Source organism: Phascolarctos cinereus, unplaced genomic scaffold (genome assembly GCF_003287225.1).
Source record: "Phascolarctos cinereus isolate Bilbo 61053 unplaced genomic scaffold, phaCin_HiC Scaffold_5;HRSCAF=322, whole genome shotgun sequence".
NCBI lineage: Eukaryota > Metazoa > Chordata > Mammalia > Diprotodontia > Phascolarctidae > Phascolarctos > Phascolarctos cinereus.
In genome coordinates, this window is record NW_027555958.1 from 136,438,514 (window position 1) to 136,462,948 (window position 24,435).

Genomic DNA, 24,435 nt, shown 5'->3' on the forward strand with positions numbered 1-24,435 from the left:
ACTTTTCAATTTAATGTAATCAGAATTATCTATTTTGCATTTCATAATGTTCTCTATCTCTTGCTTTGTCATAAATTCTTCCCTTTTCCATAAATCTGACAGGCAAACTATTCCTTGTTCTTCCAGTTTGCTTATAATATTAGCCTTTATATCTAAATCATGTACCCATTTTGACTTTATTTTGGTATGTGGTGTAAGATGTTGGTCTATGCCCAGTTTCTTCCATTCCATTTTCCAGTTTTCCCAGCAGTTTTTGTCAAATAGTGAGTTCTTAGTCCAGAAGCTAGGGTCTTTGTTTTTATCAAACAGTAGATTCTATGGTCATTGAGTACTATGTCTTGTGTTTCTAACCTATTCCACTGATCCACCACTCTTTTTCATAGTCTGTACGAAGTAGTTTTGATGATTGTGACTTTATGATACAGTTTAAGATCTGGTATGGCTAGGTCACCTTCCCTAGCACTTCTTTTCATTAGTTCCCTTGTTATTCTGGACATTTTGTTTTTCCAGATGAATTTTTTTTCCTAGCTCTATAAAATAATTTTTACTAGTTTCATTGGCATGGAACTGAATAAGTAAATTAATTTAGATAGAGTTGTCATTTGTATTATATTAGCTCGGCCTATTCATGAGCAACTGATGTTTTTCCAATTATTTAGATCTGACTTTATTTGTGTAAAGTGTTTTGTAATTTTGTACGTATAATTCCTGGGTTTGTTTTGGCACCCAATTCTAAGTTTTAAGGAATTATATTCTTCAGCAAGCTTTTGTACCTTTTGCCCCATTTGGTCAATTCTATTTTTAAGGTGTTCTTTTCTTCACTGAATTTTTTGTGCCTCTCTTTTTCATTTTACCTATTCATCTTTTTAAGAAATTCTTTTCTTCAATGAATTTTTGTGTATATTTTACCCTTAGGCCAATTCTGTTACTTAAGGTGTCATTTTCTTCAATATTTTTTGTGCCTGTTTTACTGTGCTGTTAATTCTCTTTTCATAATTTTCTTACATCACTCTCATTTCTTTTCCCAATTTGTCCTGTACCACTATTATCTACTTCTTTAACTCTTTTAGGAAATCTTGTTCAGATTGTGTCCAATGAACATTTTTTTGAGGCTTTGGTTGTAATTGTTTTAAAGTTGTCGTCTTCTGGTTCTGCTTATTTCACTTTGCATCAGTTCATGTAAGTCTTTCCAGGTTTTTTTCTGAAAGTATCTGGCTTGTCATTTTTTATAGCATAATAGTATTCCATTATACCTCTCCTGGATCAATAGTGGAGAGCCTTGTGTAGCTCAATGAAACTGTACGCTGTATTGTGCAGGGTTGCCCAAGATGGACATGTCATAGTGAAGAGTTCTGACAAAAGGTGAACCACTGGAGAAGGAAATGGCAATTCTAGTATCTTTGCCAACAACAAACAAACAAACCCTTAAGGACAGTATTAAAATGATAAAAGATATGACACCAGAAGATGAGACCCTCAGATTGGAAGGTGTGCAACATGCTACTAGGGAAGAGCAGAGGACAACTACAAGTAGTTCCAGTGGCTGGACCACAATCAAAAGGAAGTTCAGTTGTGGATGTGCCTGGTGACAAAAGGAAAGTCTGATCAATATTGCATAGGAATCTGGAATATAAGATCTATGAACCAAGGTTGGATGAATCCAAATCCAGAACTAAGGCTGCTGGGAGAAATATCAACAGTCTCAGATATACAGATGATACCACTCTGATAGCAGAAAATGAAGAGAAATTAAGAAGCCCTTTGATGAGGGTGAAAGAGGAAATTGTAAAAGTTAGCTTGAAGCTTAACATAAAAAAAAATAAGAACATTGCTACTGGGTCCATCACTTCCTGGCAAAACAGGGAAAAGAAATAGAAGCAGTGTCAGATTTTATGATCTCGGACTCAAAGAAAACTGCAGATGGTGACTGTAGCCATGAAATTAAAAGACACTTGCTCCTTGGAAGGAGAGCTATGGCAAATCTGGACAACATATTAAAAAGCAGAGACATTACCTTGCTGACAAAGGTCCATAAAGTCAAAGCTTTGTTTTGTCCCCAGTAGCAATGTATTGCTGTGAGAGTTGGAGTATAAGAAAGCTGAGCACCACAGAATTTACAATTTCAAATTGTGGTGCTAGAGAAGGCTTTTGAAAGTCCCTGGAAAAATAAAGAGATCAAATCAGTTAAGACTTAAAGAAATTAATTCAGGCTATTTATTCACTGGAAGGTCAAATACTGAAGCTGAAGCTTAAATACTTTGGCCACAATGAGAAGACAGGACTCATTGGAATAGACTGTGATGTTGGGAAATACTGAAGGAAAAGGGAACAGCAGAGGATAGATGGATAGATAGTGTCATGGAAACAATGAAAATGAGCTTGGACAGACTTCCAGAGACAGCTGAAGATGGAAGGGCCTGGTGTGCTGTAGTCCATAGGGTCATGAAGAGTTGGACATGACTGAATGATTGAACAACATTCTGTAACAATCATATACTACATAACATGTTTAGCCATTCCCCAGTTGATGTGTATCCCCTCATTGTCCAATTCTTTGTGAGCACAAAAAGAGCTGCTATAAATATTTTTGCACATATAGGTTCTTTTCCTTTTCTTTTGATCTCTTTGGGACACAGATCTAGCAGTGGTATGGCTGGATCAAAAGTTATGCACAGTTTTATAGCCCTTTGGGCATCATTCCAAATTGCTCTTTAGAATGGTTGAATCAGTTCACAACTCTACCAATATCGTGTCCCAGTTTTCCCACAACCTCTTCCAACATTTATCATTTTCCTCTTCTGTCACATAAGCCAATTTGATAGGTGTGAGGTGGTATCTCAGAGATGTTTTTGTTTGCATTTCTCTTGTCAAAAGTGATTGATAATATTTTTTCATATGACTATAGATAGCTTTGATTTCTTTGTCTTTAGAACTGCCTGTTCATATCCTTTGACCATTTGTCAATAGGGAAATGACTCATATTCTTATAAATGTGACTCAGTTCTTTATTTTATTTGAGAAATGAAGCCTTCATCAGAGAAATGTTTTAAATTTCCTCTCCAGATTTTCTGCTTTCCATCTAAGTTTGGCTGCATTGGTTTTACATGTACAAACCTTTTTTTAATTTAAATAATTAAAATTATCCATGTTATATGTTGTAACACTTTCTATCTCTTGTTTGGTCATAAATTTTTACCTTATCCATAGATCAGACTGGTAAAATATTCTATGCTTAACTAATTTGCTTATGATGACCTTATCTTGGTATATGGTGTGTGATGTTGGCCTATGCCTATTTTCTGCCAAATTGCTTTCCAGTTTTCCCAGCAATTTTTTGTCAAATAATGAGTTCTTGTCCCCAAAGCTTGAATCTCTGTTTTAATCAAATACTACATTACTGTAGTAATTTACTACTTTGTATTATGTACTTAATCTATTCCACTGATCTGCCATTCTATTTCTTAGCCAATACTAGATCATTTTGATGATTACTGCTTTATAGTACAGTTTGAAATCTGGTACTGTGAGGTCACCTTCCTTCGTATTTTTTTCTGTTGATTCCCTTGATATTTTTTATTTTTTTTTCCTTCCAGATGAATTTTTTATTATTTTTTCTATTTCTATAAAATAGTTTTCATAGTTTGATTGGTATGACACTGAATAAGTTAATTAGGTAGAACCATCATTTTTATATATTGGCTTGGCCTGTTCACAGGCAATTAATATTTTTCTAATTATCCAGGTCTGACTTTATTTGTCTGAAAAGTACTTATAGTTTCTGGGTTTGTCTTGGCATGTAGACTTCCAAGTATTTTATATTGACTATAGTTATTTTAAATGGAATTTCTCTTTTTACCTCTTCCTGCTAGACTTTGTTGGTAATATGTAGAAATGTCAATTTAGGGTTTATTTTATATCCTGCAACTTTGCTAAAGTTGTTGATTATTTCAACTAGTTATTTAGTTGATTCTTTAGGGTTCTCTCTTTATCACCTATTCTAATTCCTTCAACTTCTTTTTTTCTTCTCTTATTGCTATAGCTAGCATTTCTAGTGCAATCTGTAATATCTCTCTGGCCAGTTGTCTGACCCCATTACTGCCTCTGGGCTAAGAGCTCCTGAAGTTGCTGCTGTTGCAGCCACTGTTTCTGCCTCCATATGTGTCCAATCCAGGCAGGCCTTTAACCTGGTGTCAAAGATCTGTACTGAGACCTCCTATGTTTTATTAGTCTGGAAAAATGTTTCACCTAGACTTTTTTTTTTTGGCTCTGCCACTTCAAAATTTGATTTGAGATGTTTTTTAAAAGTTATTTGGAGGGAGATGTTGAGAGATTTCAGCTGGAGTACTGCCTCTAATTGGCCGTCTTCAATTATTGTTTCTGAATCCAATTGTGTGCATTTGGATTGGTTACCAAGAGCAGAGGTAAAAAATTAACTTTTGATTAGAAGAAAATATAAATACAAGAAAATTCTATGTGTTATTATAGCAGTTGGTCCTTGATTATTTAAATTAGCTATTAAATGGACAGTGGATGAAGTTTGATGACTCAGGTTATCTTAAAGAATTTAACTTATATAAAACTGTTACCACAAGTATTAAGTTAAAAGAATTAGGCAACTATCTCATCCATCAAACTCTTTGCCAAATTCAGAGACATGACAGCAGAGGATAACATTATTATTAATTTTTAAATTAATTTTCCAAAGCATTACAGAGAAGCACAGAGCAAGAATACAAACAGTAATAACTCACAAAATAGTAGAAAACAATGAAGGGAAAATGAAGCTGCAGAAAGCCCCAGCCAAATGAAAATATCTGAAGAGCATATACAGATGAAGGTGACATTATAAGAATTAGATGCAAAATGGAAAAGATTTCCAGAGTTTTAATAGTGATAATAGGATATCACAGTCTCTGAAGTACAAAAATTGTAGGTAACCCAAACAACAGTGGAAGCAGGATGAGTGTAATTAGGCATTGACATATGATTTATACACCAGAAGGTGCTTCAGAGGCAATATCAAAGAGATTCATTAAGGACATAAGCAGGTAGATTGGTCATATAGTGAGACTGAGGATAAAAGAATAAACAGACCAAATATTTCTGCAGGACCAGCAAAATATCCAAGACCTAGAGATCTCTGGTGAATTTATATAAGGACATGAATAAGAATCATATAGAGTGAGAATGCATGGCATTGCAATCCACACTGGTGGAGGAAGCACTCACATCAACACCATAGATTCAAGGAATTATAGATGTAAAATCAACTCAGTGTGCATAATGTAAAAGTCTTTGAAAACAGGAATATTGTAGAAGTTCTTATGAAGAAAACAAGCTCTGAAATTCTTATAATACTGTGAAGAAGGGTTCTTACAAAGATGGCAGTAATCAAGAGAAAATCAGTTCCTTGTTCTTAATAGATTCTTTGCTTGTTAAGATGACTCTACATACACTTACAGAAGAATGAAGCAAAATAGAAAAAAAATTAAAAATTAAATAGGCAAAAGGAAGTAGGGTTGAGCCATTCACCACTTTAGTCAGTTAACTATCAGATAGTCAAATTGGATTATTCCAATATGGTGTGTTAAAGTTTGCAAAATGCTTTATATATTCTGTCTCATGTTGTGCCTCATAATAGTGTATATGAAGTCAACACTATGGGAATTATCTTTCCTTTTTACAGGTGGGAAAGCTGAGGCTAGAGGAGTTAAGTGACTTGCACATGGTCAAAATAGTAAGTATAAGAAATGGGATTTAAACCCAATTTTCTCTTGGTTTCAAGTTCCATGCTCTTTGTACTATTTGGTATTTCCTCTAAAATCTCCCTAAGTCAAAATTCCTTTGAGTAGGCTTTTGGTCTAAATTATCTGCCCTAGCTGTTCATGTTACCAGTGTAAACAAAGACTTAATGTATTACAGCCTTAATCCCACGCATAATTGTCACCTGCCCCTTAGTAGCTTTTTCATAGAATTGAGTTTATTTGACTTTCTCAAGTGACTGTATCAGTGAGAAAGGTAAATGTGTTTCTGTTTTAAATTTGAGGTTTTATTTCTACATACATGTGCTTTATGATGTAAGTAAAATGAGTCAGTGCCACAATCCTCATTCCACCAATAACTCAATGTATTGTCCTATTAATGCACACAATTCAATACTTTTTAATACTTGTATTGGAACACATGTCACAAAAAGATTATGGCTTTTTTTAAATTCCATTCATCAAATTTATTACTATACTCAAAAGAACTCTAAAGATAGAGCCTTCTACCAAGGGTTGTACTGGCAAATATTTAACAGACAGCTCTACAAAAAGAAAGAAAGAAAAGTGTATGTGTGGCACATTTTAAAGTTTAATAGGCATCATTAACATTTTATCCATTACTTTCTTAAGTCTAGACAATCAACAAAACAATAAATCCAGCCCTGATTTATGGCATTTGCCAATTTTTGAAATATTTTTATCTGGAAAAATTGATCAGTTGGCTCTTGTGAGCCACTTTGATCTAGCTCCAGCATACCTCTTTCCACCATCAAAATAATCTGGTTAATACCCTTTAATAGACATAATTCTATTAATAAAGGATCCTATATCGTAGGTATATTATTCATGATTAGGAAGCTTTCCTGACATCAAGGGAATATTTTCATTTACTTATAACTGATTTCATATCTTGCCTCCATAACAGTCCTATCCCAATGGCTCCTTGTGGTGTAGAAGCAACTGTTAGCTTGGCAAAGTCTAGGCCAACAGAATGAAATGATGGCTCGCATTTAAGAAATCTCATAGAATGCCCCCAAGTCTGTGGGGCATTAAGTCTGTGCATTAAACCCCAAGAATTACTATTAGGCTTATACCCTAAGGAGAAAAAAGAAAGATGAAAAAGCTCCAAATATACAAAAATATTTATAACAGCTCTTCTTGTGGTGGCAAAGAACTGAAAACTTAGGTGATGCCCATCAATTGGGGATGAATAAGCATATTATAGTATGTGAATGTGATGGGATGCTATTATGCTGTTAGAAATGATGAAGGGGATGATTTCAGAGAATTCTGGGAAACCATACATGAACTTATGCAAAGTGAACTAAGCAGAACCAAGAGAACAATTTATACAATAGCAACATTATTGTAAAGACAAAAATTCATGACTTAGGAAGTCTTATCGACACACACTAATCACAATTCCAAAGAACTTATGATAAAAGAAGCTATCCACATCTAGATAGAGAATATTTGTAATGAGTTTTGTTTTGGTTTTTACTTTCTTGATGGAAGAAGAGTGGGACCTGAAAATAAAATAGAATTTAAAAAAAAAGAAAAAGAATTAGCATAGAAAATAGGGTTATAGAAATCTATGACTAGAAAAGGAATTGGGCTTGTCAAGAAGGAGGGATAACAGAAGGTCAACATGAGCATTGGAAGGGTATTCACAAAATAATAAAAGCCCTTTAATACAGTCTTTACCCTTTCCAGAGTATCTGTAGAAAGCCATAGATAAGAATCACACAGAGTAAAAGTGCATGAAAAGGTTACAACCCCGTCTGTATAGTACAAATATTGAGCTTACCTACCAACACTGATGAGATCAGACCCATAGAAGTTTACTTAACACCAGGTGGTGCTATTTATTATTAAGTGATCCTATTCACCAGAAAGGATCAGTGACTGGTTTGATCCACAGTCAGCTTGGTGATTATAGTGCTCTTTCCCAACTGAGTGAAAGTGCTAAGTTCTTCTAGGTTCTCAGAGAACAGTCCACCTTATACCCCAAGTTCTACCTATTCCTGGTTATCCCTGCTGAGGAGAGGGTGTCACTGGTCAGTCAATAAGCATTTGTTAAGAGCATACGATATGTAGGCATTGTGGTAAGCACTGGGGATACAAAGAAAGGCAAAAATAGTACCTGCCCTTGAGGAGTTCACCACAATTAAAGTGAAATAAATTAATTTAAAAAAAATTAAATAGGCAAAGAGAATTAGGATTGAGCCATTAATCACTTTGGTGAGTGAACCATCAGATAGTCAAACTGAATTATTCTGTTAAAATGCTTGACCTTTATATGATGTGTTAAAGTTTGCAAAATGTTTTATATACACTATCTCAGGTTGTGCTTCATAATTAATTATGATCATTTAACACAAACATATTTATGTACATGTATGTAAAACCATACTATGTATACTTCTATTTATCAGTTCTTTCTGTGGAGGTGGATAACATATTCCTTTATAGGTCCTTTGTAGTTGATTTGAATATTTATAATACTCAATAACTTATCCATTCACAATTATTCTTCAAACAATATTGCTATTATTGTATACAATGTTGTCTTGGTTCTGCTCATTTCACTCTTCATTATTTCAACCAAGTCTTCCTATTCTTTCTATAATAAACCTGCTCATCATTCCTTATAGCACAGTAGTGCTCTTTCACAATCATATACCACAACTTGTTTCATCCATTCCTCAACTGATGGGCATCCCCTCAGTGTCCAGTTTTTTTTTTTTTGGCCACCACAAAGAGCTGCTATAAATACTTTAGAACATATGAGGTTTTTTTCTTTTTCCCTGATCACTTTGGGAAACAAACCTAATAGTGCTAATTCTTGGTCAAAGGATATACTCAGTTTTATAATTCTTTGGGCATAATTCCAGATTGCCCTCCAAAATGATTGGATCAGTTCAGAGTTCCACCAAAAATGTATTAATATCCCAATTTTTCCACATTCCCTCCAACATTTGTCATTTTCCTCTTCTGTCATTTTAGCCAATCTGATAGGTGTGAGATTATATCTCAAAGTTGTTTTAATTTGAATTTCTCTAATCAATAATGATTTAGAGAATTTTTTCATATGACTCTATATAACCTTGATTTCTTTATCCAAAAACTGCCTGTTCATATCCTTTGACCATTTATTAATTGGGGAACGACTCATTCTTATAAATTGACAAAGTTCTCTATGTATATTTGAGATATGAGACCTGCATCCAACAAATTATCCATAAAATCCCCCCCCATTTTTTGGTTTCCTTTTAATCTTGGCTACATTGGTTTTATTTGTATAAAATTTTGTAAAATTTAATGTAATCAAAATTATCCATTTTATATCTCACAATGCTCTCTACCTCTTGTTTATTCATAAATTCTTCTCCTATCCACAAGTCTGGTAGGTAATATATTCCATGTTCTTCTAATTTTCTTATGATATCTCCCTTTTATTTAGGTCATGTATCAATTTTGACCTTATCTTGGTAAAGCTTATAAGATATTGATCTATGGTGTAAGGTATTGATCTGTATCCAGTTTCTGCCAGTCTGCTTCCTAGTTTTCCCAATAATTTTCTTTTGTTTTTGTTTGTTTGTTTGCTTGTTTGTTGGCTAGTCAATTGGGGTTAAGTGACTTGCCCAGGGTCTCACAGCTAATAAGTATCAAGTGTCTGAGGCTGAATTTGAACTCAGGTCTTTCTGACTCCAGGGCTGGTGCTCTATTCACTGCACAACTTAGCTGCCATCCAACAATTTTTTTTTTACCAAATAATGAATTCTTTTCCCAAAGACTTTACTATTGTATACTACTTCTTCTTTTACTACTACTATATACTATATATGTATGTGTGTGTGTATATATATATACACACATATATATATACACACTACTATATAAGTATGTGTATATGTGTGTCTACTCTATTCCACTGATCCACCTTTCTATTTCTTAGCCAATGCCAGATAGTTTTGATAATTACCATTATAATTTTGATAATTATAATATACTTATAATACATTTTAAGATCTGGTACTGCTAAAGCTCTTTCATTTACATGGTTTTTATTAATTGCTGTGATATTCTTTACCTTTTCTTCTTCCAAATGAAGTTTATTATTTTTTTCTAGCTCAATATAATATTTTTTTTGGATTATATAATTGGTATGGTATTGAATAAATAGATTAGGTAGAATTATCACTTTTATTATATTGACTTTGCCCATCCATGAATAATTAATATTTCTCCAGTTATTTAAATCTGATTTTATATATACAAAAAGTGTTTTATTATTTTGTTCATGTAGTTTCTGGGTTTGTCTTGGCAGGTATGCTCCCAGGTATTTTATACTGTCTATGGTTATTTTAAATGGGATGTCACTTACTAGCGCTTCTTGAAGGGTTTTGTTGGTGATAAATAGAAATACTGATTATTCATGTGGGTTTATTTTATATCATACTATTTTGCTAAAATCATTAATTGTTTCAACTAGCTTTTGAGTTGAATCTTGAGAATTTCCCAAGTGTATCATCATGTCATCTGCAAAAACAGATAGTTTTATTACCTCATTGCCCATTTTGATTTTCAATTTCTTTTTCTTTTCTTATTATTTTAAGGAAATATCCATTTATGCCTATTCTTTCAAGGGTTTTTAATAGGAATGAGTGTTGTATTTTGTCAAAAGCTTTTTGTGCATCTGTTGATTTAATCATATGGTTTTTGTTACTTTTGTTATTGATATAATCAATTATGTTAATAGTTTTCCTTATGTTAAACCATCCCTACATTCCTGCTATAAATCCAACTTGGTCATAACGTATCATCTTTGCAATATACTATTATAGTCCTGTAGCTAGTATTTTATTTAGTGTTTTTGCATCCATATTCATTAGTAAGAATCATCTATAATTTTCTTTCTCTGTTTTTGCTTTTCTTGGTTTAGGTATCAGTGCCATATTTGTTTCATAAAAGGATTTTGGTAGGACTCCTTTTTTGCCTATTATTCCAAATTATTTAGTATTAGAATTAGCTGATTTTTAAATATTTGGTAGAAGAGATAATTGTTTTCAAATTGGTATCTTGAGCCCACCATCTTCAGTTACCATATGGGAACATAGAGATAACTGTATTTGACAAAACAAAACAAAAATTATATCTACTAAATAGGTGTGTATGTGTGCGTGTATATGTGTGTGTGTGTGTTTATCAAGACTAAATGAATCACAGCATTTCTGTTTTGTTGTAGCTGACAGATGTGAAGTAAAATGTAGACCTCTGACTTTAAAATTTATCTCTAAGTTTCTGTATCTCATTACATTCTTGTGAAAGAGGATGACTGGCTGATGGACATCTAGTCCTTGGGGAATAAGCAGGGCTCTCTGCCTATTGCCAACCTAGTGTTGGTTTGGGAGTTAGGAGAAGGGGAAGGTGGCAATTCTGCTTCTGGAATGATGATATATAATAAAGAGGCCCTGCCTCAATACAGAGCATGCTTAGGTATTCTGTGCCTAATGATAAAAAGCATCGTAAAGATAAGCCTTTTAATTAGCTATTGTGCCAGAAATAAGTTTGCATAAAAAGGCACAAACCAGCCAAATTACGCTTAACCTGAGGTTAAGGGAAGGGGTAACCTCTTGATCTGCTCTTTTCTCCCCACCTGAGTTGACACATGGCCATGAACATGTGGTACTTCTATTTCTTTGCCTGTCTGTGGTTGTCTATTCCAGAACTTCAATGAATGAGTATCAAGACAGAATAGATCAGGCTGCTATCTTGTGAGCTTCAAAAGATCATAAGAGCCAACCAAGGTCTATGGCCTTCCCTGGGAAAGAACACATCCTGAAGAATGACTTGTATGATCCAGTCCAGCAATTGGACAAGCTGGCAGCCAAAATACTATTGTCTCAAAAGCAAGAAAACAACTCATCTATTGACTATTACGGACACTGTGACAGTTAAAATTAAGGTAGACTGAGGTACAAAGTACTGAGCACCACCAATTTAATAGTAAAGCATGAATTTACCAATAAATAGGATTATAGCTTTCCCAGCAAAGCTAAGACCCTGAATGAGGGGCAACTCTCTTTTATAGTTTTGGGGAGTACAGAAAACAGAAAAGCCGGCATCACAGCTGGAAGAAAATATAATTATGTGGAAATTGGGAATGAGGACTAGCAACAGTCCCGTCCTTTCCTCCTGTGACTTAGAAATGTTCATTGTTTGAATAGAGTTGCATCTGCAAGTTAAGAGATAGCAAACCAGACTTCATCTTTGAAGGATAGCTTGGTGGTGTAAAGATACTAGACCAGACTCCCTGGTGTCCACCTGCCTCCTTCAAGGGTAACAGATTTCCTTGATACAAGAATAGAACAGTGATTAACAGGAGAACTGGATTTCTAAACTTAACTCCTTACAGTACATCTGACTTTCTGAACTAAGTTCAGAGATAAAGAATCATGACTTAGGCAGTTAACAGGACAAAGCAGTTAATTGTAAATAGGCTTTATAAGAAAGACATATAATCAAACTGATTATTTCAACATGAAGTGAACTCAGTGTTGGGATGATTTTTGTATCTAACTTTATGTTTGAACCCAATCTACCCAGGGACTGATTATTGATGGAGAAAATGTTCCCTAGCTTAGGGGAATGATTTTTGTACTTTGTTTTTTGCTGTATCTTTTTGGTAAATATCCCTTCATAAAAAAAAATCTTAATTGGTTAATTGATATTGAGGAAAAACAACTGGCTAAATTGATCATGGGGAACTAATTACTGGTATCAGTACTGAGGAGATATTAGGTGGTAGATATTAGGGTGGGGGTAGGGGAACCTGCTACCCTCTCAAGGCTAGCTCTAGAATCCTCAGAGGAACATATGGCCAGCAAAGCTATGAGGACTCAAGCTATTAGTACATGTGTGGATTGGGAAAGTTGGTCCACAATCTAGCTATGGTTGAGTATTTAAATTGTCAAAAGATCTACAATTTTCTCAGTGTAAGTATGACCTTGAAACCCATTTATTACTTATTAGATAAGGCTTAGAGAGTCTCCCAAGGTTCAAAAAGGTTTATCAACTTGCCTATGGCTATAGAGGTAGTAAGTAGGCAGCTAGGTGGTATGGTACATAGAGTGAAAACCTGGAATCAAGGAGACCTGAAATCAAATCCAGACATTCACTAGTTGTGTGACTCTGGGAAAATCACATAAACTTTTTCAGACTTAATTTGTCCATCTTTAAAATGGAAAGAATAATAACACCTGTCTCTCAGAGTTACTGGGAGAATAAAATAAAATAATATATTAAAGCACTTCCCAAACCTTTAAGAGCTATATAAGTGTTAATTATTATCATAAATATCAGATGAGATCTGATCCTAGCTCTTCTTGACTTGACAAGGACAGTTATTTAGTATAACATACTGCCTCTGTATTTAAATGGTATCTTATTAAAAATGAAGAAAATAACTTATTCATTCCAAAATAATAGGATCTCATGTAATTATGTCTTTTGATATGTATCCAAAGAGTTGGAAATAGTTTTGAGAGGAATCAATAATTTTGATAACTCAATTTAATTAATGTACTCTTTGATCTAGGGACAATTACCTCCTTTCTTTCTTTTCTGTTCTTCAAACAAGGCACCCTACTTCCCAACTCGAGCATTTCCCCTGGCTGTCCTCCATGGTTGGAACTCTCCCTTGTCATCTCACCTCCTGGCTATGGCTTCCTTCAATTTTCAGCTAAAGTTCCATCTCTGCCACAAGCCTTTCCTAATACTCTTTAATCTTAGCAACTCCTCTCCTGGAATCCTCAATTCATCTGTTATATATCTGGTTTGTTTATAGTTCTTTGAATGTAGTCTTCTCCATTAGACCATGAGCTTCTTGAGACTGTGGAGTTTTTTTTATCTTTCTTTGCATCCCAGGCACACAGCATAGTTCCTGGTAAATAAAAGGAGCTTAATAAATGCTTTTTGACTGACTGATTGGATCTAGCCAAGGGGAATATTGTTCAAAAGCACTGAGTTTTAGGTTGTTGGAGTTGGAAGGTTCTTAGAGAGGACTCATTTAGTCTGAACAAGAATTGCTTCTTTAATATATCAGACAAGTGCTTTTGAGCCTTTGAATGAAGACCTCTGGGTGGGTGGGGTGAGTTATTATTTTTTTTAAGGAATGGTTAAAAAAAAGAAAAGTAACTTTAGAAATACTGGATATTTAAGTTTCTCTTAGAACCCTCTGCAAGCCTAAAAGGATGTTTAGAGTTAGGGTTTAAAAACAGTGGGATTTAGTATAACAGGTTTGGCAACAAAATCAGCACAGTTCATGAAGCTGATGAATTGATGTAGGCCCAGCTGACTAACATGTACCATGTGTTTGCTTTGGCAGCCAATATGGAAAAATCATTTGGAGAAAAATTGTATTATTCAACAGATTTCTTTTGTTGTTGTTGTTTTGTGGTTTAATTTTCAAAAAATCTAATTTCCTAATTGGACTTACAAAGGTAGAGTCCACAGAAACCCTCCTGGTGATTGGAAACATATTTGGGTCTTTTGTGAAAGTAAAAAAAGAAAGATAATGGAATATAATTTTACTTGCTGATAAATCTCACTTACTCAACATACAAAGATTGAAGATTTCAGATTGGCAATTTCTCAGCTATTTTTATATTTATAACTTTATTCTGTCTAATAAAAATATAAAACTTATAAAATCTTCTCCTCAAAAACCTTAATGGAATCATGAGATAGAATGAGTCTCATCTAAACATGAACAGTCCAAAGTACCATCATTCTTTGCTGCTGTGACTAAATATGATGTTAACAGTGTTTGGAATTTATTTTTCTCTTTTACAGATGGGCAAATTTTGGTCATGTGTGACATGGAATCTCATTTTCTTGTATGTAAGCAACCATGTAGCATACTTAGCCATTGCTTCAAGGGTCCAGATAGACTGCCTCATTGCTTGTGGCACAGAAATTTTCATTGCTTACCAGAAATCTAGTCATATTAATGGTTATATAGATGGTGCTGGAGAAGATTTCTACTTCCATTTTATGGGAATTCTATTTTAGATCATTCTTATGCAATATAGAAGCTATAGATATATTGAAAATACTTCCAGGTTGGTCTTAGAAGCCAGACATGCCTCTGTTTCTACCTTAGATTAGTCAGAATTTCTAGGTAATTTTCCAAACCATGAAATCCATGAGACTATGATATATCTTCACAAAGGAAGTAAAGAAAACTCCAAATTAGAAGCATATTATACCTACCTAGCTCAATGTGAGCTTGATAAAAAAAAAAGTAGTGGGTAGGGTGGAAGGTCAAGTGACCTTCTTCCAAAATGTAAATTTTCTAATCCATTCAACAATTTAACAAGAATTTATTAAATAACCTGCCATTGGCAAAGCACTCTGATAGAAACTGGGAATATAGGCAAAAATAAAACAACCTCCATTCTCAAAGATGGGAAGTTAGGGGAAAACCTGTACCAAGACAGGAAAGTACAAAGTATATGCTAAGTAAATACTAAAACTCTGAAGGAGGATTACTAACAACTGAAGGTATCAGTGCTGGCCTTGGGTAGGAAGTGGCACCTGAGCTGAGTCTTGAAGAAAGCTGGAAATTCCAAGAAGCAGAAGTGAGGAGGAAAGAGCCAGTCCAGGCATGGTGGACAGCTTGTATGGAGATGGGGAATAGAATATTGTGCATAGGGAACAATAAGTGGGCCATTTTGGCTAATAAGAAAGTTGGAACCAGAGTATGATGGCCTTTAAATACCAATTTAAGGCATTTATATCTTATCTTAGAGGTCATTAGGAATTGTTCAAGCTTCTAGAGTATGGGAGTGACATAATCATATTTGTACTTCAGGAATATCAATTTGTAAAGTGTGGGGAGGCTGGATTAGAGAGAGGAGAGAATGGGTGCAGGGAAATCAATAGGCAGCATCTGAAATAGTCTAGGCAAGAGGTGATCAAAGGCAGAACTAGAGTGATTCAGGTATAAGTGGAGAGAAGGAGGTATTTGGGAAGTAGAATCAATGACTCTTGGCAACTGATTTGTTGAGAAGTTGGAAGTAAGAATGAAAAGTTAAGGATGACTGAGCTCTTGCAAACCTGGATGATTGGAAGGATGCAGATGCCTTTGAAAGAAACAGGAAAAGTTATGGTCCTTGGTCTCAAAGAAGCTTCTCTGGTAGTTTTGATCTCCTAGCAAAGATGACAGGATCCAAATATATCCCATAAAACAATTAATATTCTTTAATTGTCCAAGGGTGGTTACTAGCCCCACATGGGTGCTAATATGCATTTCTTGATGTAACCAATTATGTTGTGTACCCTGTAACCAATCACATTGTCTTCCCCACCTACCCAGCTCTGTACTTCACACAACTTTTTGAAGGCTAGTTAACCCTGTTTTGGGGTCTTTGGTTACTGAGGGACCATAGATCCAATTTACTGGTTACTGCTACCCTAAACAATAAAGTGGTCATGATTGGACCATTTTCTCTCAGTTTACCTTGATTTTCAAACATAACAAAATAAAACAAAATTATTTGTGCAGCTTTGCAAGTAAACCTCAAAGTTTGTCTTTCCCTAGATGAATTCCCTAGGGTGATTTGGATAAGTCACTTGACCTCAACTTCCTCATCTGGGAGAAGGTTGATCTAAGTGATAGCTAAGGTCTTTTTAGTTCCTAAGTTCTATGTTTTATATTTCTCTACTTTTCCCCATTCAACCAGAAAACAAAATAAAAAACACTTCCACTGCCTCCAAAATACCCCAGCATCTTAAGTCAAAATATGAGGTATGTGTGTGTGTGTGTGTGTGTGTGTGTGTGTGTGTGTGTGTGTGTGTGTGTGTGTGTCTGGGGGGGGTGGAAGTGGAGGGGGGAAAAGCTAGGTGATTTTATCAATTTAGGGGGCTCCAGATGAGAAAACTCTCTCTGCAGGGAAACTCCTTCTACCAATGTGAATAGGGTACCCATGTTAGTTTTAAAGCACTGCTAATCTGTGCCAAAGTCAGCATTTGAACTCAGGTCTTCCTGATTCCAAAATAATTTCTCTTCCACTATAAAGGCTAGAAACACCTATATCAAGTAAAAATCTAACCTAAAGCTAGACCAGGTCCTGAGGAATGAAGGAATTTGTACCTTGGAGCTGTGTGAATTTATAAAAAGAACTCCCAAGACTAGAACTAAGCAGGCACTTGTGGAATTTCAGGGCAAGACTTGTGGTAAATGGAGCAGGAGCTGCCAAATAAAGAATCAAACCTCCTTTCCAGGTCAAATTTCCTGTTTCATACATATCTCTATTAACACCTTGCAATGACATCCTGTTTCAGGCAACCACTAGCTAGTTTAACCCATACTTTTCAGCTTTAATTTCCAAAATTTTGTAATATTAATGAAAATTTACAAGATTAGAGACCACTTCTTATCTACATTCCGTGTCAAGTCTACGGAGAGCAGTAGATATTTCAAGCTATTAATTTATAATTTTGATTAATTATGTAGATGAAAGCAAGTAAAGGAAGTATCCTTAGCTAATTTAAAATAAGGCCAGATAGGATAATTTACAAACTAACACACTGGATGACAATCAGGTGCCAAAAAAAATTAACACAAAATCCCCCCCCTCCCAAAAAAAAAAAAAGAAAAAGCCTTGACAGGCTTGAACATCAGACTTAATTTAAAAAAAAAGGAAATTTAATTGGGATAAATGTCAAAGCTTTACACTTTGATTAAAAATAGGTCCACAAGTAAACAATGCAGAAGACATGGTTAGAATGGTTACTCTAAAAAATCTCCCCCAAAAACCCAACAAAGAACAAAAAAGATGCCCAACAACCAAAATAAAGATCTGGGGATTGTAGTGAATTATAATCTTGAAATGAATTGGTAGTGTAATTTTGGTAGTCAAAATATTAATGTGATCCCGGGCTGCATTCAGAGAGGCAGAGCTTCTAGGAATAAGGAGGTTATAGTCCCTCTGCACTCTGCCAAATGTTGTAATTTCTGGCTCAGTCTCTTTATATGTCCTTTTCTCTTCACTCGTACAGACACCCAGGGCAACCAGAATGACAAAGGGCCTTGAGTCTCATGTCATATGAGGATCCAATGAAGGAAGAGGGGATGTTTACCCTAGAGAAGGGAAGACTTGAGGGACATGATAGCTGTGTTCAAGAATTTTCAAGAATTTTCCTGTGAAACCTTATTGGGATTTTCAAGCAGAGGATGACTGATCACTTGTCCAGTAGGTTGGAGCAGGGATTCTTTTTTATATGTGGATTGGACTAATTGTCATTGAGGAATCATATACATCATAAATCTTAGATCTCGAGCTAAAAGGAGATGAAATAATAATGGAAGATTTGTAGTTAAAGGATCTCAGTTCAAATCCAAGCTCTTAGACTTCTTATTTCTATGATCTCTAACTTCTTTGGGCTTGGTCTTCTTATCTTTAAAATTAGGTGAAGGATCAAAATAGATAACTCATGAGGCTTCCAGCTTGAAATCTAGAAACCGTTGACCTCAGCAATTATCTAATCTTATTCCCTCATCTCATAGATGAGGAAACTGAAAACTAGGAAGGTTGAGTAATTTATCAAGGTCTCACACACAGCAAGGGGAAGAGTAAGAATTAGAATCTAAGTCTCCTGGTTCCAAAACTAGCATCCTTTCCATTTTATTGTATTTCCCTCATATCAGAAGATCCCTTATAAAACCAAAATTCTGTGGTTATGTGTATTTTGTCAGTTGAGATTATTTTTCTGGCCTTCCTACGCCATGTTTTTACTATAAGCCTTATAAGAAAGGCAGTGTGGAATAGCTTTGGCAAAAGACTAAGATCTAATTCCCAGAACTGCCACTTAAGAGTTGTGTGCTCATAGTCATGCTTCATTTTCATTAAGCTTGTTTCCCTTTCCATAAAAGGGCAGCTAGGTGGCACTGCAGTGGATAGAGTGCTAGGCCCAGAGTCAGGAAGACTCATCTTCCTGAGTTCAAATCTGGCTTCAGATACTTACTAGCTGTGTGTCCCTGGGCAAGCCACTTGACCCTTGTTTGCCTCATCTGCAAAAACGAGTTGGAGAAAGAATTGGCAAACCACTCCAGTATCTTTGCCAAGAAAACCCTAAATGGGGTCATGAAGAGTTGGACACAATTGAAATGACTGAACAACAACACTTGTGAATATCTTAGTGGGTTATTATGAGGAAAGTACTCTGTGACCCTTAAAACATTGTATGGGCTATTATTATGGGTTGGAAAAGTAGATGCAGAAACGTAACTAGCTATTTTTATCCTTGGGGAAAATGATGCCCAGTACCCATGCTTACGATAGAAGCATGAAACATGGGCTGGATCAACTGGAATTGAGAGGTAACCTGCATCATATTTTGTGGTAGATAGACAGAGACTCTAGGACACCCTGTGCAAAAGACTTTCTTTTGCTGGAGGTGCATTTAAACTTATTGCTCTTACTAATTAGGTGCTATGATCTATTGTTTCTGTGCTGCTGAAGGATTTAAATGCTGTCAGCACCCTCTGAACTGGATGACCTGGGCAATAGTTTGTTCATCTTGACCTAATTATGTCTCTGAGTAGTTTTACTATATTTAAAACATGTGAAATTTAATTTCTTGGGATTTGTTTTTTCTTCTTGACAATCAATCACTAAACTTCCTTTGATACATAAGTAGGTCATGTTAAATCAAGAAAATGAAAAGACTTGGAGTAAGAACAATGCACTGTTGAGTCTATATCAAAAAACAAAAAAAACCCCCAAAATGCCGAGGTAGCAATTATCTGGTAAATCTAGATTGCTGAGGATAAGGGGAAAAAAAATGTGTTGTTTGGCCACTGTCAGATGCTCCAACAAATTGCCGGTTCTGATTAAAGTGGAGCGTTGACCTGTGGTAACCAAGAAAGATCTATTAGAATCATTCATATTTGTCTTTGAATATAATTTGGGTCATGGTCTCATAGTTTTATGAACCTTGGAGCTAATGTTAAAAATTCAAGATTTTTTCTACCGTAATTCTTGGTCAATTGTCAACACTTGGCTTGGGCACCAAAGTCCTACAATATGGGCTTATGCAGTTAACAAATGCCTCCAAGTTGGACTGTTTCAAAACGTGTATTTGGTCTGGCATTTCTGTCTTATTTGTAAACCCACAAAATGTAGATTCTTATCTCTTACTTCTGTTCACTCACTTGTGGCTACTTTAGGAAGTACTTATTCTTTCCTTGGACTTCCGTAGTAAAAACTGCAAGATCACTCTTGGTACAATTTAGCAGCTCCTCCGTGGAGGCAGCTTGTTCATATTACTTGCTAATTACTTTTTTAAAGACGAGTTTAGAATCTCACAAGGCCTATACAACAGCTCCCTTAGTTATTTGGGCAGTTTTTTTTTTTGTTGTTGTTGTTTGTTTTGTTTTTGGGTGGGTGGTGGTGGTAGAAGGGATATTGCAACACCTCTCAACTAGGTCACTCATTTTCATCTATAAGTCCTAAACAATAAGATAATAATATGTCTATAAATGGAAAGGACTTTAGAGAACATTAAATTCCAACCTCCTCATTTTACAGATGAGGAAACTGAGCCCCAGGGAGATTAAATGACTTGCTTAAGGTGAAATAACTAGGAGAAAAGTATATTTATTGTTACCTTTTGACATTTAACACCCAACAGGAATCAGGAAGACTCATCTAGCTATGTGGTACAGTGCCAGGCCTAGAATCAGGAAGACTTAGCTTCCTGAGTTCAAATCTGGCCTCAGACACCTACTAGCTCTGTGACCATGGGAGGGTCACAGCCCCTGTTTGCCTCAGTTTCCTCATCTGTAAAATGAACTGGAGAAGAAAATGGCAAACCACTCCAGTATCTTTGCCAAGAAAACACCAAATGGGGTCACAAAGAGTTGGATGTAATTGAAAATGACTGAACAGTAATCAATCAAAATTGATTAAAAAATGAAGTTCAACTACTTGAAGAGGTAAGCTTGCTTATCTATAAAATTCACTTATGTAGAATATGTTATTTCCCCTGATAAACTGGATCAAATATCAGCCCATCAAGATTAATTAGCAATTTGACAATAAGGTGGCTGCCAAAATGCATGACTTTAGTTGCTAGCTCAGCCTTTAATATTGCTCTTCTCCCCTAAGGTGGCATTTCATTTTCTACCGTCTCCCCCAAAGTAGTTCTTGACACAATTCGACAACAAACTACAACAACCTGACAGAAATCTCAGGCTCAACGAAACAGCCACACTGTGTGTATGCTAGGGAGGGGAGTGGGTAGTCTGGGTCTGTGAGCTAACTGATGTAGAGGACCCCTTGTGACGACATTCTTGCTACCGATGCAAGTTAGTACCTCTTTTGCAACTTTAAGTCTGAGAGATTTGCCTGGGTCACTGAGAAGTTAAGTGATTTGCTCAGGATCATGAAGCTAACATGTGTCAGAGGTAGAATTTGGATTCAGTCTTTATGATTCTGAGACTGGTTCTCTATCCATCATACTGAAGTCTTTCCCCATTTTTTTGCTTTGTTTTTTGTTTGTTTGTTGTTTTTTGTGAGGCAATGGGCTTAAGTGACTTGCCCAGGGTCACACGGCTAGTATGTCCTTTCCCCATTTTTTAAAGGAAAGAAAATAGAGTGTCTGTATTGTGAGACAATATTAGTTTGGAACTTGGTTCTCTTATATGCACTGTATTCTAGTGATAACTGGCATCATGTTCTCAATAGCCAGAATTCCTTCTTTCCTAATCTTCAGCTGTTGAATTGTGTATTATTGTTCAGTCTGACTCTTCATGACCCCATTTGGGGTTTACTTGGCAAAGATACTGGAGTGCCTTGCCATTTTCTTCTCTAGCTCATTTTTACAAATGAGCAAACTGAGGCAAATACAGTTAAGTGACTTCCCCAGGGTCACACAACTAGTTAAGTATCCAAAGCCAGATTTGAACTCAGGAAGATGAATCTTTCCTGACTCCAGGCCCAGTACTCTATTCACTGTGTCACCTAGCTGGCATTTTAAAATGTATTTTTCATATGCTTGACTTAGAATTGCAGAATCTCAGACAGGGAAGGGTTCATAGGATCATATATTTAGAGCTCAAAAGGGGCTCAGAGGAAACTTATTCCAACCCCCTCATTTTATTGAGGAAGCCAAAGCCCAGGAAAATTGTAATGCCCATAGTCACAGATTTTAACTGTATCTAATTTAATCTCTGCCTTAAAGATAATCCCCTCTACAATATAGAGCCTTTGCTTAAAGACCTTCAGTGATGGTAGGAAACCCATCACCCCTTAGGAAGTCCAGTCCTCCTAGTTCTCAAAAGACTGAACTTTAAACCTTCATTTAAACCCTGTGGGGCAGAGGAAGGGTCTCCCTTTCCCTTAAGAATGTGATTTGTCTTGTGTTGGCAGTTGAGAAAGATTAAGAGTTACAACAAAAGGCAGAGTCTTTAATAACTCATTTATTTTTCAGAGAAGAAAGGGGAGTAGGGACTAGAGGACCTGTCAGCTGCATAGCAAAGGGGCGATCCTATGCCATGTTTATGAACTTGGTATAACCTTGAGTCTGATGTTTTTCTTTTTTATTGATGACTTTCCTAACTTTTTAGCCAAGGAAAGGCACTGTGAGGAAATTGTATCTGAAGCTTAAGGCTTCTCAATTTGAATGTTCTCAACTTATAAACAGGTCAATACTTTTGGCGTTTTTATATTATTGTGGTTTAGAAGAATGGTAATGACTTGTAGATCTGACATTTCTATCGTGCAGTGATTGGATGGTCTAAAATTTGGTCCTCACTTAAGGAACCTATCACTCTTTGCCTGGCAATGCGTTTCTTTAAAGAACTTTAAATAGATTTTTGTTTACATAGAGTAGTAACTGCCCTAAATAGTCTCACAGAATCTTAGTGACCAGGAATCTGTAAATGAAGATGTGCTCAGTTGAACCTTTGGGGATATTTAATAGTTTTAGATTGTCCTGCAACTTTTCCTGCCAAAGTCATAATGGTCCTATTTGCTTTTAAATCACTCCTTCTGGGTATACATTTGCACAAAAGCAGGCTTAATGGATTACATTTTGAGGAAAACTGTAAATGGGACTGGACATAGGATCAGATCTGGATCCAACGTCCAGTTCTGCTTGCTTAAGAGCGTGAGTGTACCTGATTAATTTCAGCCTTACTAAGCCACAGGTTCCTCATCTTTTAAATAGTAATGACATATTTATACACACACATATATGTTATATATGTATATACATATTTATATCTATAGTTGTTTAGTTGTGTTTAGTCATGTCCAATTTTTTCAACATGTCTAATTTTTCATGACCCATTTTCTTGGCAAAAATACTGGAGTACTTTTCCATTTCCTTCATCAACTCATTTTTACTGATGAAGCAACAACTGAGGCAAATAGGGTTAAATGACTTGCCTAGGGTCACACAGCTAGTAAATGTCTGAGGCCAAATTTGAACTCAGGAAAATGAATCTTCCTGACTCCAGGCTGGGCACTCTATCCACTGCTCTTTCCCTCACACACACACACACACACATGTATACATATACATATACATATACATATACATATACATATACATATACATATACATATACATATACATATACATATACATATACATATACATATACATATACATATACATATACATATACATATACATATACATATATATATATATACATATACATACTATGTACATACCAGGCATGTACATTTGTATGTATACACATACACACATGCGTGTATATATGTACACACATATATATGCACATAGTATGGTATATGTGTATATATTTTATATATATACATATAATATAATATACATATTAGAATATACACACACATGAGATACAGAAAGCTGGAGGTACTGGAGACAGGAAATTTTCTAAGTTGTTAATAATTCTGTATTTCTGATGATAATACAGTTTAAAATAATATTTTAAATCAAGTTACATAAAAATTCAGATTTTGTTTATTTTGCTCAGATTTTGTTTCTTTATATTTAGATGCAGCATAACATAGTGGATAGAAAACTTGCCCTAAAGTTAATTAGATCTGGATTAAAGTCTTGGCTCTGACACATACTAGCTATGTGACCTTAATCTAGTCACCTAAACCTGTCAGTACTCCAGGAGACTGTCTCAAGTTATAGAAAAGGCGCCAACCTACACTGGTAAGTTAGTATTGAATTCCTTCACTGGGAATGCATTAAATTATAGCTCTGGTCCACCCCACCTCCATAGATATATGTAGACACATTCACACACATATTCCCTAGATTAGTTACACATAGATGTATGTAGCCTGTGTGTGTGTGTACACTACCTACTCCATAATACCTCATAAAGTGGTATAGAAAGCACTAGATAATGAGATGGTTGGATTGGACTGAAGAGGTTCCTTTAAGAGGTAGTAAGTTCCCTGATATTGAACATGTTCAAACAGAGACTTGGTAAGTACTTAATGGGTGTGCTGCAGAGGTGATTTATGCTTCAGGTAAAAAGTTGGAATTCGTGGACCTTGGAGGACTTTACAACTTGAAGTTGCTAAGATTTTAGTACTACACATGCTCAAAATATCTGAAACTATGTCCAAAATTATGTTCAACTTTCTGTCCCCAC

The 24,435-nt window shown here is 35.4% G+C and overlaps 1 long non-coding RNA gene across 1 annotated transcript in view; it reads left to right on the forward strand.

Moving 5' to 3' along the window:
• The window catches only part of LOC110208815 (uncharacterized), an 80,674-nt gene that overhangs the window by 49,697 nt on the left and 6,542 nt on the right, over positions 1-24,435 (forward strand). The window contains exon 4 of the long non-coding RNA XR_013486957.1: positions 5,687-5,737. This is a non-coding gene — a long non-coding RNA (uncharacterized LOC110208815). The remainder of the gene's footprint in view (positions 1-5,686; positions 5,738-24,435) is intronic.